The following is a 13,090-nucleotide window of genomic DNA, read 5'->3' on the forward strand; positions in this document are numbered from 1 at the left end:
TGGTTAGGCCAAACCAATGCCTTCCAGGCCAAACCAATGCCTTGCAGAACACAGCTGTGAAAAGGTATATTTTTAACTGAAGAAAGAAGTACTGCACTGGCCATTTTAAGATAGCACCAGGATTAATTTGGGAACTTCTTTGAGTATCAGGGGCCCTTTGCTACAGTTGCAATAGCAGTATTATATTTACTAAATTTGGAGAACCTTTTTTCTCTTTGCTCTCATAAAATTCAGAAATATGTGTTTAAACTGTGATCTTCCATTTGGGAATTATATTTAAATGACCTTGACCCTACGTAATTTATTTCATAGACTTAATTTAATTAAACATACCACCATTTTATGATGATGACAATTAATTAGAAGTAATTCTTTACCTTGAGGTTTCTTTTCCTACAAATGGTTCATAGGACATTAAAGAATGGTACACATATTAGAGCTTTCTTGCTTTTCTTTTTCTTTTTTTGACAGTACTGAAGTTTGAAGTCAAGACTTTACTTTTACTTGACTGGTACGCTATTCCTTGAGCCACATCTGTAGCCTATTAGCTTTATCTTAGAGTTGGAGTCTATGGACATGTCTGCCTAGGCTTCAAACCATAGTCCTCTAAATCTCAGCCTCTTAAGTAGTTAGGATTATGAGAAAGAACCATTGGCACATAAAAAAAAACCTGGACAGATTCAGAAATACTGAAATTATTCCCTGCACGCTCTCAGACCACAAAGGCATCAAATTGGAACTGAACACACATCTCCACCAACGAAAACCCTGTGACTCATGGAGATTGAAGAACACATTGTTGAATCACCAATGGGTCATCAAAGAGATCAGAACAGAAATCCAACAGTTTATGAAATTTAACAATAAGGAGCACACAAAATACCAGCTCCTTTGGGACACAGCAAAGGCAGTACTCAGAGGAAAATTTATAGCTCTGAGTGCCTATAACAACAAGTTGGAAAAATCGCAAACCAACAAGTTAATGTGTCACCTTAAGCTCCTGGAAAAAGAGCAACAAACCAACCCTAATCCCAGTAGAAGAAAGCAAATTATTAAAATCAAAGCAGAATTAAATGATTTGGAATCCAAAAAAACTATAGAAAGAACCAACAAAACAAGGAGTTGGCTCTTCGAAAGAATTAACAAAATTGACAAACCCTTAGCAAATCTTACCAAAAAAAGAAGAGAGCATACCAAAATAAACAAAATCCCAGCTGAAAATGGCAATGTCACGACAGAAATTACCAAGATTCAGAGTATCATGAGGGAATACTTCTCAAACCTTTACGCCAACAAATTTGAGAATCTAGAAGAAATAGATGACTTCCTAGCCAATATTAACATACCCACACTGAACAAAGAAGAACTATCCCACCTAAACAGGCCTATTTCAAGCACTGAAATAGAAATGGCAATCAGAGATCTTTCACCTAAGAAAAGCCCATGGCCAGATGGATTCACAGCTGAATTCTGTAAGGTCTTCAAAGCAGAGCTCACACCAATACTCCTCAAGCTCTTCAACGAAATTGAAAATGAAGGTTCTTTACCAAAAGCATTCTATGAAGCCAGTAGAACCCTCATCCCCAAACCAGACAGAGATTCATCAAAGAAAAAGAACTATAGACCTATTTCTTTGATGAACATCGATGCAAAACTTCTCAAAAAAAATACTGGCCAACCATCTACAATAACTTAATCAAAAAATTATACACTATGATCAAACTGGATTCATCACAGGGAGGCAAAGCTGGTTCAACATACGCAAATCAATTAATATAATTCAACACATCAACAGGAGCAAGGACGAAAATCACATGATTGTCTCAAAAGATGCAGAAAAGGCATTTGACAAGATCCAACACCCCTTTATGTTAAAAGCTCTGGAGAAACTAGGAATCCATGGAACATTCCTCAATATAATAAAGGCTGTGTATGACAAACCCACAGCTAGTATTATACTTAATGGTGAAAAGCTAAAGCCATTTCCTCTAAAATCATTAACGAAACAAGGATGCCCACTCTCTCCACTCCTCTTTAACATAGTATTAGAATTCCTAGTCAGTGCAATAAGGCAAGAAGCAAGCATAAAGGGGATCCAAGTAGGGAAAGAGGAAGTAAAAGTATCCCTCTTTGCGGATGATATGATTCTGTATTTAAAGAATCCTAGACTCTACTCCCAAGCTCCTTGAGCTGATTCAAAACTTTGGAAGGGTAGCAGGGTATAAAATTAACCCTCAAAAATCAACTGCCTTCCTCTACGCCAGCAGTGAGAGGAATGAGGCAACAATCAGGAAAGCAACTCCTTTTGCAATAGCCTCAAAGAAAATAAAGTACCTAGGAATTAGCTTAACTAAGAATGTAAAGGACCTTTTTGATGAAAACTTTAAAACACTAAAAAAGGAAATTAAAGCAGAACTAAGGAAATGGAAAAACCTCCCATGCTCCTGGATTGGAAGAATCAACATCGTGAAAATGACAATCTTGCCAAAGTCTATCTACAAATTCAATGCAATACCCATCGGTATCCCAATGTCATTCTTTAAAGAAATAGAAGAGGCAATCCAAAATTTCATATGGAATAATAAAAGACCCCGTATAGCAAAAACACTTCTTAGCAGAAAGAACAGCGCAGGAGGAATTTCAATACCAAATTTTAGGCTCTATTACAGAGCTATAATTATCAAAACAGCTTGGTACTGGCACAAGAACAGGCCTGAAGACCAATGGAATAAAACTGAAGACCCAGATATTAAACCACAGACCTATGGCCACCTAATCTTTGACAAGGGAGCCAAAAAAAATAGAATGGAGGAAAGATAGCCTCTTCAACAAGTGGTGCTGGCAGAACTGGTTAAGCACCTGCAGAAAAGTAAAGTTGGATCCTTCTTTGTCACCCTGCACTAGAATTAACTCCAAATGGATCAAAGACCTGGAGGTAAAAGCTGACACACTGAAAACTTTACAAGAAGGAATAGGAGATACACTAAGCCTCCTTGGCACAGGTTGAAACTTTCTTAACAAAGACCAAGAATCACAACAAATCAGAGAAAGGCTGGATAAGTGGGACTGCATAAAACTGCAGAGCTTTTGTATGGCAAAGGACATAGCTAGTAAATTAAGTAGGAAGCCTACAGCATGGGAGAAGATCTTCACCAACCATACAGCAGACAAAGGCCTCATATCTGAAATATATCAACAGCTCAAAAAATTGAATCACTCCAAATTAATCTCCAAAGTAACAACCATCCCATTAAAAAATGGGCCAAAGACTTAAAGAGAGTCTTCTCTGAACAAGAAACAAAAATGGCCTATAGACACATGAAGAAATGCTCAACATCTCTGGTCATCAAAGAAATGCAAATCAAAACAACTCTAAGATTCCACCTCACTCCAGTTAGAATGGCCAGGATCAGGAAAACGAATAACAACAGATGCTGGAGGGGATGTGGCCAGGAGGGATCACTACTACACTGTTGGTGGGAGTGCAAACTCGTTCAACCACTATGGAAAGCAGTATAGCAGTGCCTCAGAAGGCTAATCATAGAGCTCCTCTATGACCCAGCAATTCCACTACTTGGCATTTACCCAACCATCCAGAATCTAGGGCATACTAAATCCACTAGCACAACAATGTTCATTGCAGCATTATTCACCATAGCAAAGATATGGAACCAACCTAGATGTCCCTCAGTTGATGAGTGGATCAACAAGATGTGGTATTTGTACACAATGGAATTCTATGCTGCTGTCAGAAAGAATGATATTGCCCCATTTGTTAGGAAATGGAAAGACTTAGAAAAAAATCACATTAAGTGAAGTAAGCCAGACTCAAAGGAACTTAAGCTCAATGGTTTCCCTCATTTGTCATAATCAGTAGAAACCTTGGGCTCTCCTAGCAGAGATTTGCAATAGAGCAAAACCTTGATACATAAGGCCATATAGTATGAAGCTAATTGAAAGGACCTCCAGGATATTGAAACAAAAGCCATATAATGAATGATTGTTGTCCTTAATGTACTATGTTATCTCTCATCTCTTTTGCTGTCTCTTGGTTATATCATACTGTTACAGTATCTCACTTTGTTATTTGATATATTGGATATATGTGTATTTGGTTATTTGAAATTGGACAGGGAAGGGCGGAAAACCAAGATGAGGAGTCGGGGGGGAGGGTGATGGGGACCAAGACATGTGAAAGGGTATCAATGTATGTGAATTAATGCACCTTCTATCTGGCAAATATCATATAACCCTTTTATTAGTTACAATAAAAATAATAAAAAAGAACCATTGGCACTAACTCACTCTGGTTATTTTTGAGATAGTGTCTCATCAATTATAACACTCATATTTTGTGCTTATGATGGGTGTTTGCCACCATGTTCAGCTGTTGGTTGAAGTGAGGTCTCATTAACAGTTTGCTTACCTGAAACCGTGATCCTCCTTATATTCACCTTCTGAGTAATGAGGATTCGAGGTGGGAGCCCTGGTTCCTGACCTCAAAACTTTTCATTGAAATGAAAGGGCTATGGTTTCCTTGAACCTGCTGGCCCCATTTCCTCCTCTTTTCCATGCTCAGATGATTGTGCACCAGTGGAGAGAATGAAGTTTTGAAGAAATTGTTTTATCATGTCTCTGAATCATCCCACGCAGGAATATTATTATTAGTTTACAGCTGAGGAAACATTTGGAAAGAATTCGAGTTTCCCGGTCTCATTTAGTTAGCTTACGTTGGAACTAACACAGTGACTTCATTGACACCATGATCTTTCTACCTCCACCAAGCAAAGTGCAAATTAATTTTTGTGATATTATCTTGGGTAGTCAAACAATGCAAGGCATTTGGTCAAGTTCAGAGAATACCAATAAATTTCTGAATTTCAAACTAATTCTTTTTTTTAAAACAGACCTTCCTTACAATATATGAAATGAGAGTAGTCTGATGTTTGTGATTTTCTCCAATGTATTTTTATTGCCTCTTTTTCAATTCATCTCAGGTGTTCTGGCAGCATTGTGTATCTTCAACAATTATAGAATGGATATTAACCTGCTAGGAAGTCTTAACAAAATGTCACAAATTGGGTGACTTAAGCAATACAAATTTATTATGTACTAGCACCAGAGACTAAATTACAGTGTGGCAGAGTTGGTCCTTTTTGGAGGCTGAGAATATTCCATACCTCATGCTTAGCTTTTGGTGATTGGCCAGCTATCTTTGGTTTGGCTTATGGAAACCTCATCTTCATATGCTACTTCCTGCGTACGAATCTATCTTCATGATCAGATTTCTGGCTTATGTAAGAACGTGGTCATATTGGTTCAATGATCTCATCATCACTACTTACCCTCAGTGACAGCTCTAGTTAATAATTAAGGACACATTTGGAGGACTTGAATATTTGAACCTTGAAGGCTGTAATTAAATTCACACTCACATTCCTTGTTTGGGGAGACCTGGGTCTTATTTCTTGAGTTAAAGACTACACCTACCTCACAGCACAAAATGCGAATGGAGTGGCATTAATCTGTGTGAAGGGCAGCAGAATTGTCCAATAAGACTTAGGAGGGTGGAGAAGTAGATATGGCCTCTTAGGGCGAAATGATGTTTTCTGAAATCTACATGGTGTTTGAACATCAGAACCTTTTCCTGTACCAGCAAAATCAAATGCATAGTGTCTCACTCTGGGGACAGGAATTTAAAAGAAGAGAAAGTGATCTTCATTGTTGTCCAATTGTAACAAGAACTTTCCCTCTCGTCTCTTCAAGAGAGAAGTTTTTCTGGGTGTGTGGAGTATTCAGGGAGCATCCAGGCAGACCAGAAGGGAAGCCCCAGACCTCTTCATGCTTATAGCAATAAAAAGGAAAACCTCAGAAGAGTAGGGACTGTCCAGCCTGAGATTCTGGGCTGTGGTATTCTCAAACAAGCCCAGAGCAAGGGAAAGAAGAAACTCTCTAGAGTAGCCATTTAGTGAAACAAATCGACCACCTGATTTACCAGCACTTCACTGCACTCTGGGGAGAAACAAATATGGATCCTTTTCTTCCCCACTGTCAAAATAATAGGTCAAAAGTCCTCATAATTAAGTGCAACAAGACACTACAAGCCAGGTAGATGAGTGGATTTTTCAAATAAAACAGATTTTTCTAAATATCAGCAATGATTTCTTTTTTCCTCCCTTTCTTTTTGTAAATAGGTTTAACCTTAGACCTTCTGTCATCTTGCATTTTTACACAGGAAATTAATTTTCTCTATCCTCTTGGTGTTTGAGGGAAAAGAAAAAACAGTTAAAAAAAGACCCTGGGATTTCGAAAAGCTGCCATATAAACTTTAAAATTAAACAGATGTTATGTGAATCACATGTAAATTGGAGCCTTGGGAACTTGGGCCATAAACTGAATGGGATGCTCTGAAGCAGAAGACATACCGGATTTTTTTTTGGCAATTATTGGGACCTTGTGGATCAAAAATATCAAATGAAGATGAATCTTTGTGTTTCAGCAAGAGTTAGAAAATATTCCAAAGCATAAATCCTTTCCAGCCAGATTTTAAACTTCCTGAAAGCAGAGGTCATGCCTTTGACTTTCTGTTCTGAACACTTAGCAAGTGCCTGGTACAGAGCAGACACCCAAGCTGGGTACCTTTAAGGGGGGAGACGGCACACATTCACATTAAGTAACTTATATGCTAAGATCTAGACAACTGACCCTACTCAACGTTCCCTGATATTTTAGTTTAAAATCTTCCCAAAGCAGAGCCTGACACAGACTTATCCATACAGAGTATCTTTTAAACGTTATCTCAACAAGCAGGACTTTGGAAGAGGTGCTTAGGAAAGGAAGAAAAGACAAAATTAGGGAGAACTATTCAGGTCTCTTCTGCAGGCAATAGTGGAAGTGGATTTTGCTGCCCCATGGAGGACAGGGAATGCCTTCTGGAACTGTCTGTTCTGAGGTTGAAGGAGGGGACATTTATTCATGAGCTCGAATCACCTATGTTGGCAGAAATACAAAGAGGTGCATCCAGGCAGGTCCTTTCGTGATGTTTTGTGTAGTAGGGATTGGAATCGAGGGTAGCCAATAAGACATGACACTACTGGCAAAACTGCCCACCCCTCCTTCCTCTTCGAGGACAAGTGTCTCATTTGACCTGAGCTGAGAGTGGCCTCTGATACTTTTAAAATAGAAGCAAATTCACTATTAAGTGGTTAATCTCTCCGCCTGCAGTAATGGAGCGTTAGAGGAAGACAGGGTATCAGAAAGACTGAAAGCACATTTTGTTTCCATAATTGTTAGGTTCCAGTCATGGATAGGGAGAAGTCAAGTGTCTCCCAGCCAAAGAGAGAATTTTGGGAGAGATCCTTTCCTTGCAGCTCTCGTAAGGAGCAAACTTTGCCAAAACCTGCCTTCTTATTGCTAGCTGCAGAACCCTGAGACAGTCCATTTCTGTTTCTGCTGACAGGATTGTTGTTACCTTTTGTTCCCATGGTTTGTAGTCCTTGGTTATGGCAGCTCAGACATAGGATTCCGCTAGCTGCTGAGTATGTTATAACCAAGCCTTCCTCTTCTATGGATTTCAGTGGATATAAACAGCTTTAGACTAGGAGTTGGAAACTGGCTCTAATCCTGGTACCAAGTTTGAACAAATTGCACAAATGTTCAGGGGGGTGCATCTGTTGTTTCTATGCGGGTGGGACCGTGAGAGTCGGATGAGAATATGAGGAGGCATTCATTCATCCCTAAACTAGAAAGCAGTGTGCAAATGCACACAGAGGGTGTGGAAAGGAGGAACTTGTTGAATCCTGACCCGGAAATCAGCACCAACTTGGAACAATTGTTTATTTACATTGAGCCTGTTGTCCGGAAGTGAAGATTATTTTTAAGACTCCCTTCTAAGCTCTCAAGCTCTAGGACAATATGATAATTCTTAGTCATATATTGACTCAATGAACATTGATTCTTTGCTCCCTGCCATTAGTCATTAACTTGAATATGAATAAGTACTTATCTCCAGGACTGACTTGTTTTTTCTCCAAGATTTCCATTCTCAGTAAATCCCATTATAGCCATCTCCACCCTTCGATGACATATTTTTCTCATCCTTAGGGGAACAAAAGTTTGGAGGAATATAAAGAGAGCGAGAAGGGATAGTTTTGGAAAGAACCTATTTTCCAAACGAGGCTGATTTGTCAACACTGAAGGAAGCTCTTGGCTCTGCATTACCGTCACACAGGCCAAGAGTGACATCTTTTTAAAATTTCATCTTCCCAAATGTCCTAGCTCACTCTGGCTTCATTCTGCTGGCTTCCCTCAAGGTTTACTAACAATATGCAGGTGTTCAAGGTGTGGGTTGAGCGTATCCTTTCCTTGCATTATTTCTGACAACGAGTATTTGTATTACAAGTTGTGTTCTCATCTCCTCTTTCATTTGATGTGTTCTTCATTATATTTTGCGTCATGGACACTCTCTTTACCAGAAATGTGAACTGTTGGCAGACCTGCTGATATGACTGTCCTTGTGTTCAGGTGTCCGGGCTGGGGTTGAATTTAGACCGTTGGATTACTGGGGTTGATTTATTCACTCAACAAATCTATTTTGTAGAGTCTCTATACTTGGCTCTCGGAGAGTAGCTGAGGACAGTGGAGACTGTGTTGACTACATGAGGAAAATGGATTGTCTACATTGGACTTCTATTCTGTTAGGGGATACAAAGAGGCATATAAAGAAGCATGGGTAAGTTCATGGCTGGTTAAAAACTATACTAGCACACGATCAGGTATAAAGGTTTCTAGGCCTTCACATGCAATGAAAAACCAAAGGAGGAGAGTCTTGGAGAAGAACACAAAGTGGAAATTGCTGTATGCATCTGGTCATATATAAAATATAAAATAATACTGATCGAAATGAACTCCAGGAAAAAAAAAAACAAGAGGTTTGTTTTTCTTTGCTGCTGTTTTTGATTTCTTTTCCATTTATGTTGCTTGTTTGTTTATCTGTCTTTGGAAAGGTAAGGGGAAACAGAAATGGAGGGACAAAGAGAGAACAAAAGCAGCAGGAGTACTCACTAGACACTAAGTTGAAATGAACTAGGCAACTTGTAGGTGGGGATGGGAAGGAAAAACTGAGAGTGTGTGAGGGAAGGGGGGGCATAGTCCAAAAAAGAAATGTACTCTTTATCTGACTTACACTCTGTACATCACCTTTACAATGACAATAAAAAATGCACTAAGAAAAGAAGCCCTGGGGACAAAAAACATAAGAAGGTGTACCAATGTGTGACAAGTAATGCACCCACTATTTGGTGAATGTAACTGTAACCCCTCTATACATTACCTCGATAATAAAAAATAAAATGAAAAAAAAAAGCCCTCTTTGAACAGATGCTTAAATGAAGAAAAGTGAGATATGCAGGAATTTTTGGCAGGGAAGTGTGTCCCCATAAAGAAAAAGTTGAAATTCAGAAGATCCAAGGAGAAAAAGAACTTCATCATGTTCCCAGACTCAGAAGATGGGAATCGGTTATTAAATCACCTAGAATACTGACATTATTCCAAAGTCCACCTTTCATTTCTTTGCTTTTCCTTATTGGAATGAGTATGTTAGGTCCATTCATAGACCTGCTCTATTGTCTGTAAACTTCGGTTCCCTGAGAATTTCTACTTTGGGGTAAATGAGATTTGAACTCAGGATCCTATACTTGGTAGCCAGGTGCTCTATCTCTGAGCCCCACTTCCAGCCCCTTTTTGCACCAGTTAGTTTTTGGGACAGGGTCTCGCTTTTTTTTTTTTTTTTTTTTTTGGCCTGTGCCTATTCTTGTACCCAGATGATCCTATCTGATGCTTCTTGCTATAGCTTGGATGACAGCTTCTCTCCACACACCCAGCTTCTCTCACTGAGATAGAGTTTCCTTGCTCAGGTCAACTTGGCACCACCATTTATTTGATCTCAGCTGCCCAAGATGATGTGATCTGCCAGGGGGTCCAACTACTCAGCTATTTGGTTGAGCATGGGTCCTGAAAACTTTTGTCATAGGTTGGGCAGGACCCACAATTCTCCTGATCTTTGCCACTTAATTATGAGAAAGATGAATCCATGTGAATTAGTGTGAGGAAAGCAGGATGGAGGGAATGCAAAGGGTGGAGGGAATGTTCTTGGAACTCATGGCAGGAGATACAGCTGGGCTTCATCTTAGACAGCACCTCTCATTGTCTGAGATGCCTGTTCTCTTAGGTATGGGTTTCTGTGTGTTTGTTCCACCTTCTTCTAGCCAGCAGTTTTCTCTACAAAGGTCTTAAGATTTCTTTTTCCCTTGACATAGGAGTGGGGTGGTGACGAGTGGGTAAAGGAATCTTGCAGCCCAAACCTATGAATTAAACCTTGTTAGAGTTGTGAACTTTAGTTCTATCTACAAATTTCTAGCCAGTTGGCACTATTTGAATCAGCTGGGGTTAGTGAGCCTTCTTAGGGGAAATAGTAGCTGACACAGGGAGAGATCTACGGTTTTCTGGGATTTCCCTGTGGTTATGGGTAATGCAATCTCTTGAATGATGCAATATGGGTGGAGATAAAGTGAAGATCACCTGTTGGAAAGGTGTTAACTTCATGAGATGCTGGAATAGGATTCACATGAAGGGAAGAAATATGGTCTGGATTGAAAACTAGTTGGGGAAAATAAATTAGGTATTATAAGAGGAAGTCCACATTTAGATTTATTTGAATGTGTGTGTGTGTGTGTGTGTGTGTGTGTGTGTGTGTGTGTGTGTGTATGTGTGTGTGTTAGTCCTAGGACTTGAACTTAGGGCCTGGGCACTGTCCATGTGCTTTTTTTTGCTCAAGGCTAGCACTCTATTATTTGAGTCATAGCTCTACTTGCAGCATTTTTTTGTGTGCTTAATTGGAGATGGTTGTCTCATACATTTTCCTGCCTGGAGTTGGCTTTGAACTATGCTCCTCAGATCTCAGCCTCCCGTGTAGCTATGATTACAGGTGTAAGCCATTGTTCTCTGGCTTGGTCTGATTATTATTTTTCATAGCATGCTATTGTGTGCATGCAGACACACCCACTCCATCTCTTTCCACAAATGATATGATACCACTTGCAGGAACTGGAGGAGTTAATGTTGAATCCAAAGTATTAAGTTGTGGTCCACTGCCTAAGTTTCATAGACTATTAGTTAACCTTTACATGTAACTCTTCTATAACTAAGATTTAACTATTTAAGGCTGCTGGGTACATACCAAAGTCCATATCTTTTGCTTCCTCCGCACACAGAAAACTACATTTCCCAGTCAAAGCTCTACTTCTGGATTTTTTGGTGGTTAGAGATAAGAATTGCATGGATTTTCTGCCTAGTCTGGTTTTGAACAGAAATTCTCAGATCTCAGCCTCCTGAGTTAGCTCGAATTACAGGTGTGAGCCACTTGCACCTGGTGAAGACATTTATCTTTTCTTCTTTTTTTTCCTGTCAGTCTTGGGACTTGAACTTAAGGCCTGACTGCTGTCCTTGGGCTTTCTCAAGGCCAGAGCTCTACCACCTGAGTTACAACACCACTTCCAGATTTTTCTACGTATGTGGTACCAAGGACTTAAACTCAGGTCTTTGTGCATGCATGTTAAGCAAGCACTCTACCACTAGGTCAAACTCCCGGCCTGGTGAGGATATTCCTGAAAACAAAATGGAGCATGTAATATAGAGTGATGAGATCATAGCAGACGGTCATGTGTAAGTTTGACACTATAGAAATTCTCTTCGGAGTGAAATAGCCTGAGTGGATGTTTGGTCCTTAGAACTGGAATATCATCACTTGCTGATTTATTTTCCCACTACAGAAACTATTTGTTTTGAACAAGCATATTTGGATTGCATCAGTTTTTCAGTTCATTCCAGAATGCTAGCTGCAGTGTAGCTTTAATTTACCAATGTAGTACAGGGAAATTTTTTCTTAAGAAATTGATCTATTTTTCTACTGCTTAAACTAGCTATTTAAATGGAAATATAAATAAAAACACAGCAAAAATTTAATATTTAAAAATTTCCCCTGGCATAGCTGGGGAGACATAGATAATTTGCTGACATAAATTAATGTCAGTAATGATATATGCAAATATCCTGACATATGTATGCAAAAGCACAGATTTCATTGTCTTGTTACCATGGACTGTCTATCTGTTTTAACGTGTTGTTTTGTCCTACTGCTGTTAATTTTGAGTTTGTAACTTGTAAAATTCTCCAAAAGCTGTAGGGAAAAACCAGTAGATTAGATTCTAGGATTGTAGTTTCATCCTTGCTACTACTTGGCCTGTGACCCTAGACATTACCTCATCTCCTTAGAACTTCATTTCTTCAACTATAAGTCAAAATTGCACCAAAAAGAATGAACTTTGGAGTTAGAGGACATGAATGATCTTGGTAAATTCTTTATCTTCTCAGAGTCTAGTCTCCCCAATCTGTAACAAAAGGACAATCCTACAATCCTTTTTTTTTCTTCTTTTTTTTTTTTGGATTGGTAGTGAGGCGTGACCTCAGAGCCTGGGTGCTCTTTCTGAGCTTTTTTGCTCAAGGGTAACACCTTACCATGTTGAGCCATTTTTTTTATAGGTTTATAGGTGGTTAATTGTAGATAAAGAGTCTCGCTGTTTTATAGGTGGTTAATTGTAGAGAGATTTACGAGTACTAACAGCTTAACTTTTCGTTTACAAATGTCATTAACACATATTAACGGTATATATCAGTGTGATATGTCCAAACAGGCATATAGTATGCATTGATGAAATCCACCCTCAGAGTAACCCGCTGACACCTTTCCTAATCTCTCATCATCACGGTTCTTTAATGGGAATCATGAATTGATGAGCCAATGCCTGAGCTTACCTAATTGCTCTTATCCACTAGCTCAGTCTAATGTGATAAATTATTTTTGCTCTAAAAGCTTTGTAGAATACTAGCATCTAGCATTCTACACCTGGAAGTCCATGTAATGTAGATAGTAGAAAGGAAGAAAATGGGGGCAGGAAGGTTAGAATGTCAAGAGGGGATGACATTGATCAAGATGCATTGTGGTCACAAACTGCTCTATTAAATGGCAACTCCT

This window comes from Megascapheus bottae, chromosome 3 (assembly GCF_031878675.1).
Source record: "Megascapheus bottae isolate mThoBot1 chromosome 3, mThoBot2.hap1, whole genome shotgun sequence".
NCBI classification, from domain to species: Eukaryota; Metazoa; Chordata; class Mammalia; order Rodentia; family Geomyidae; genus Megascapheus; species Megascapheus bottae.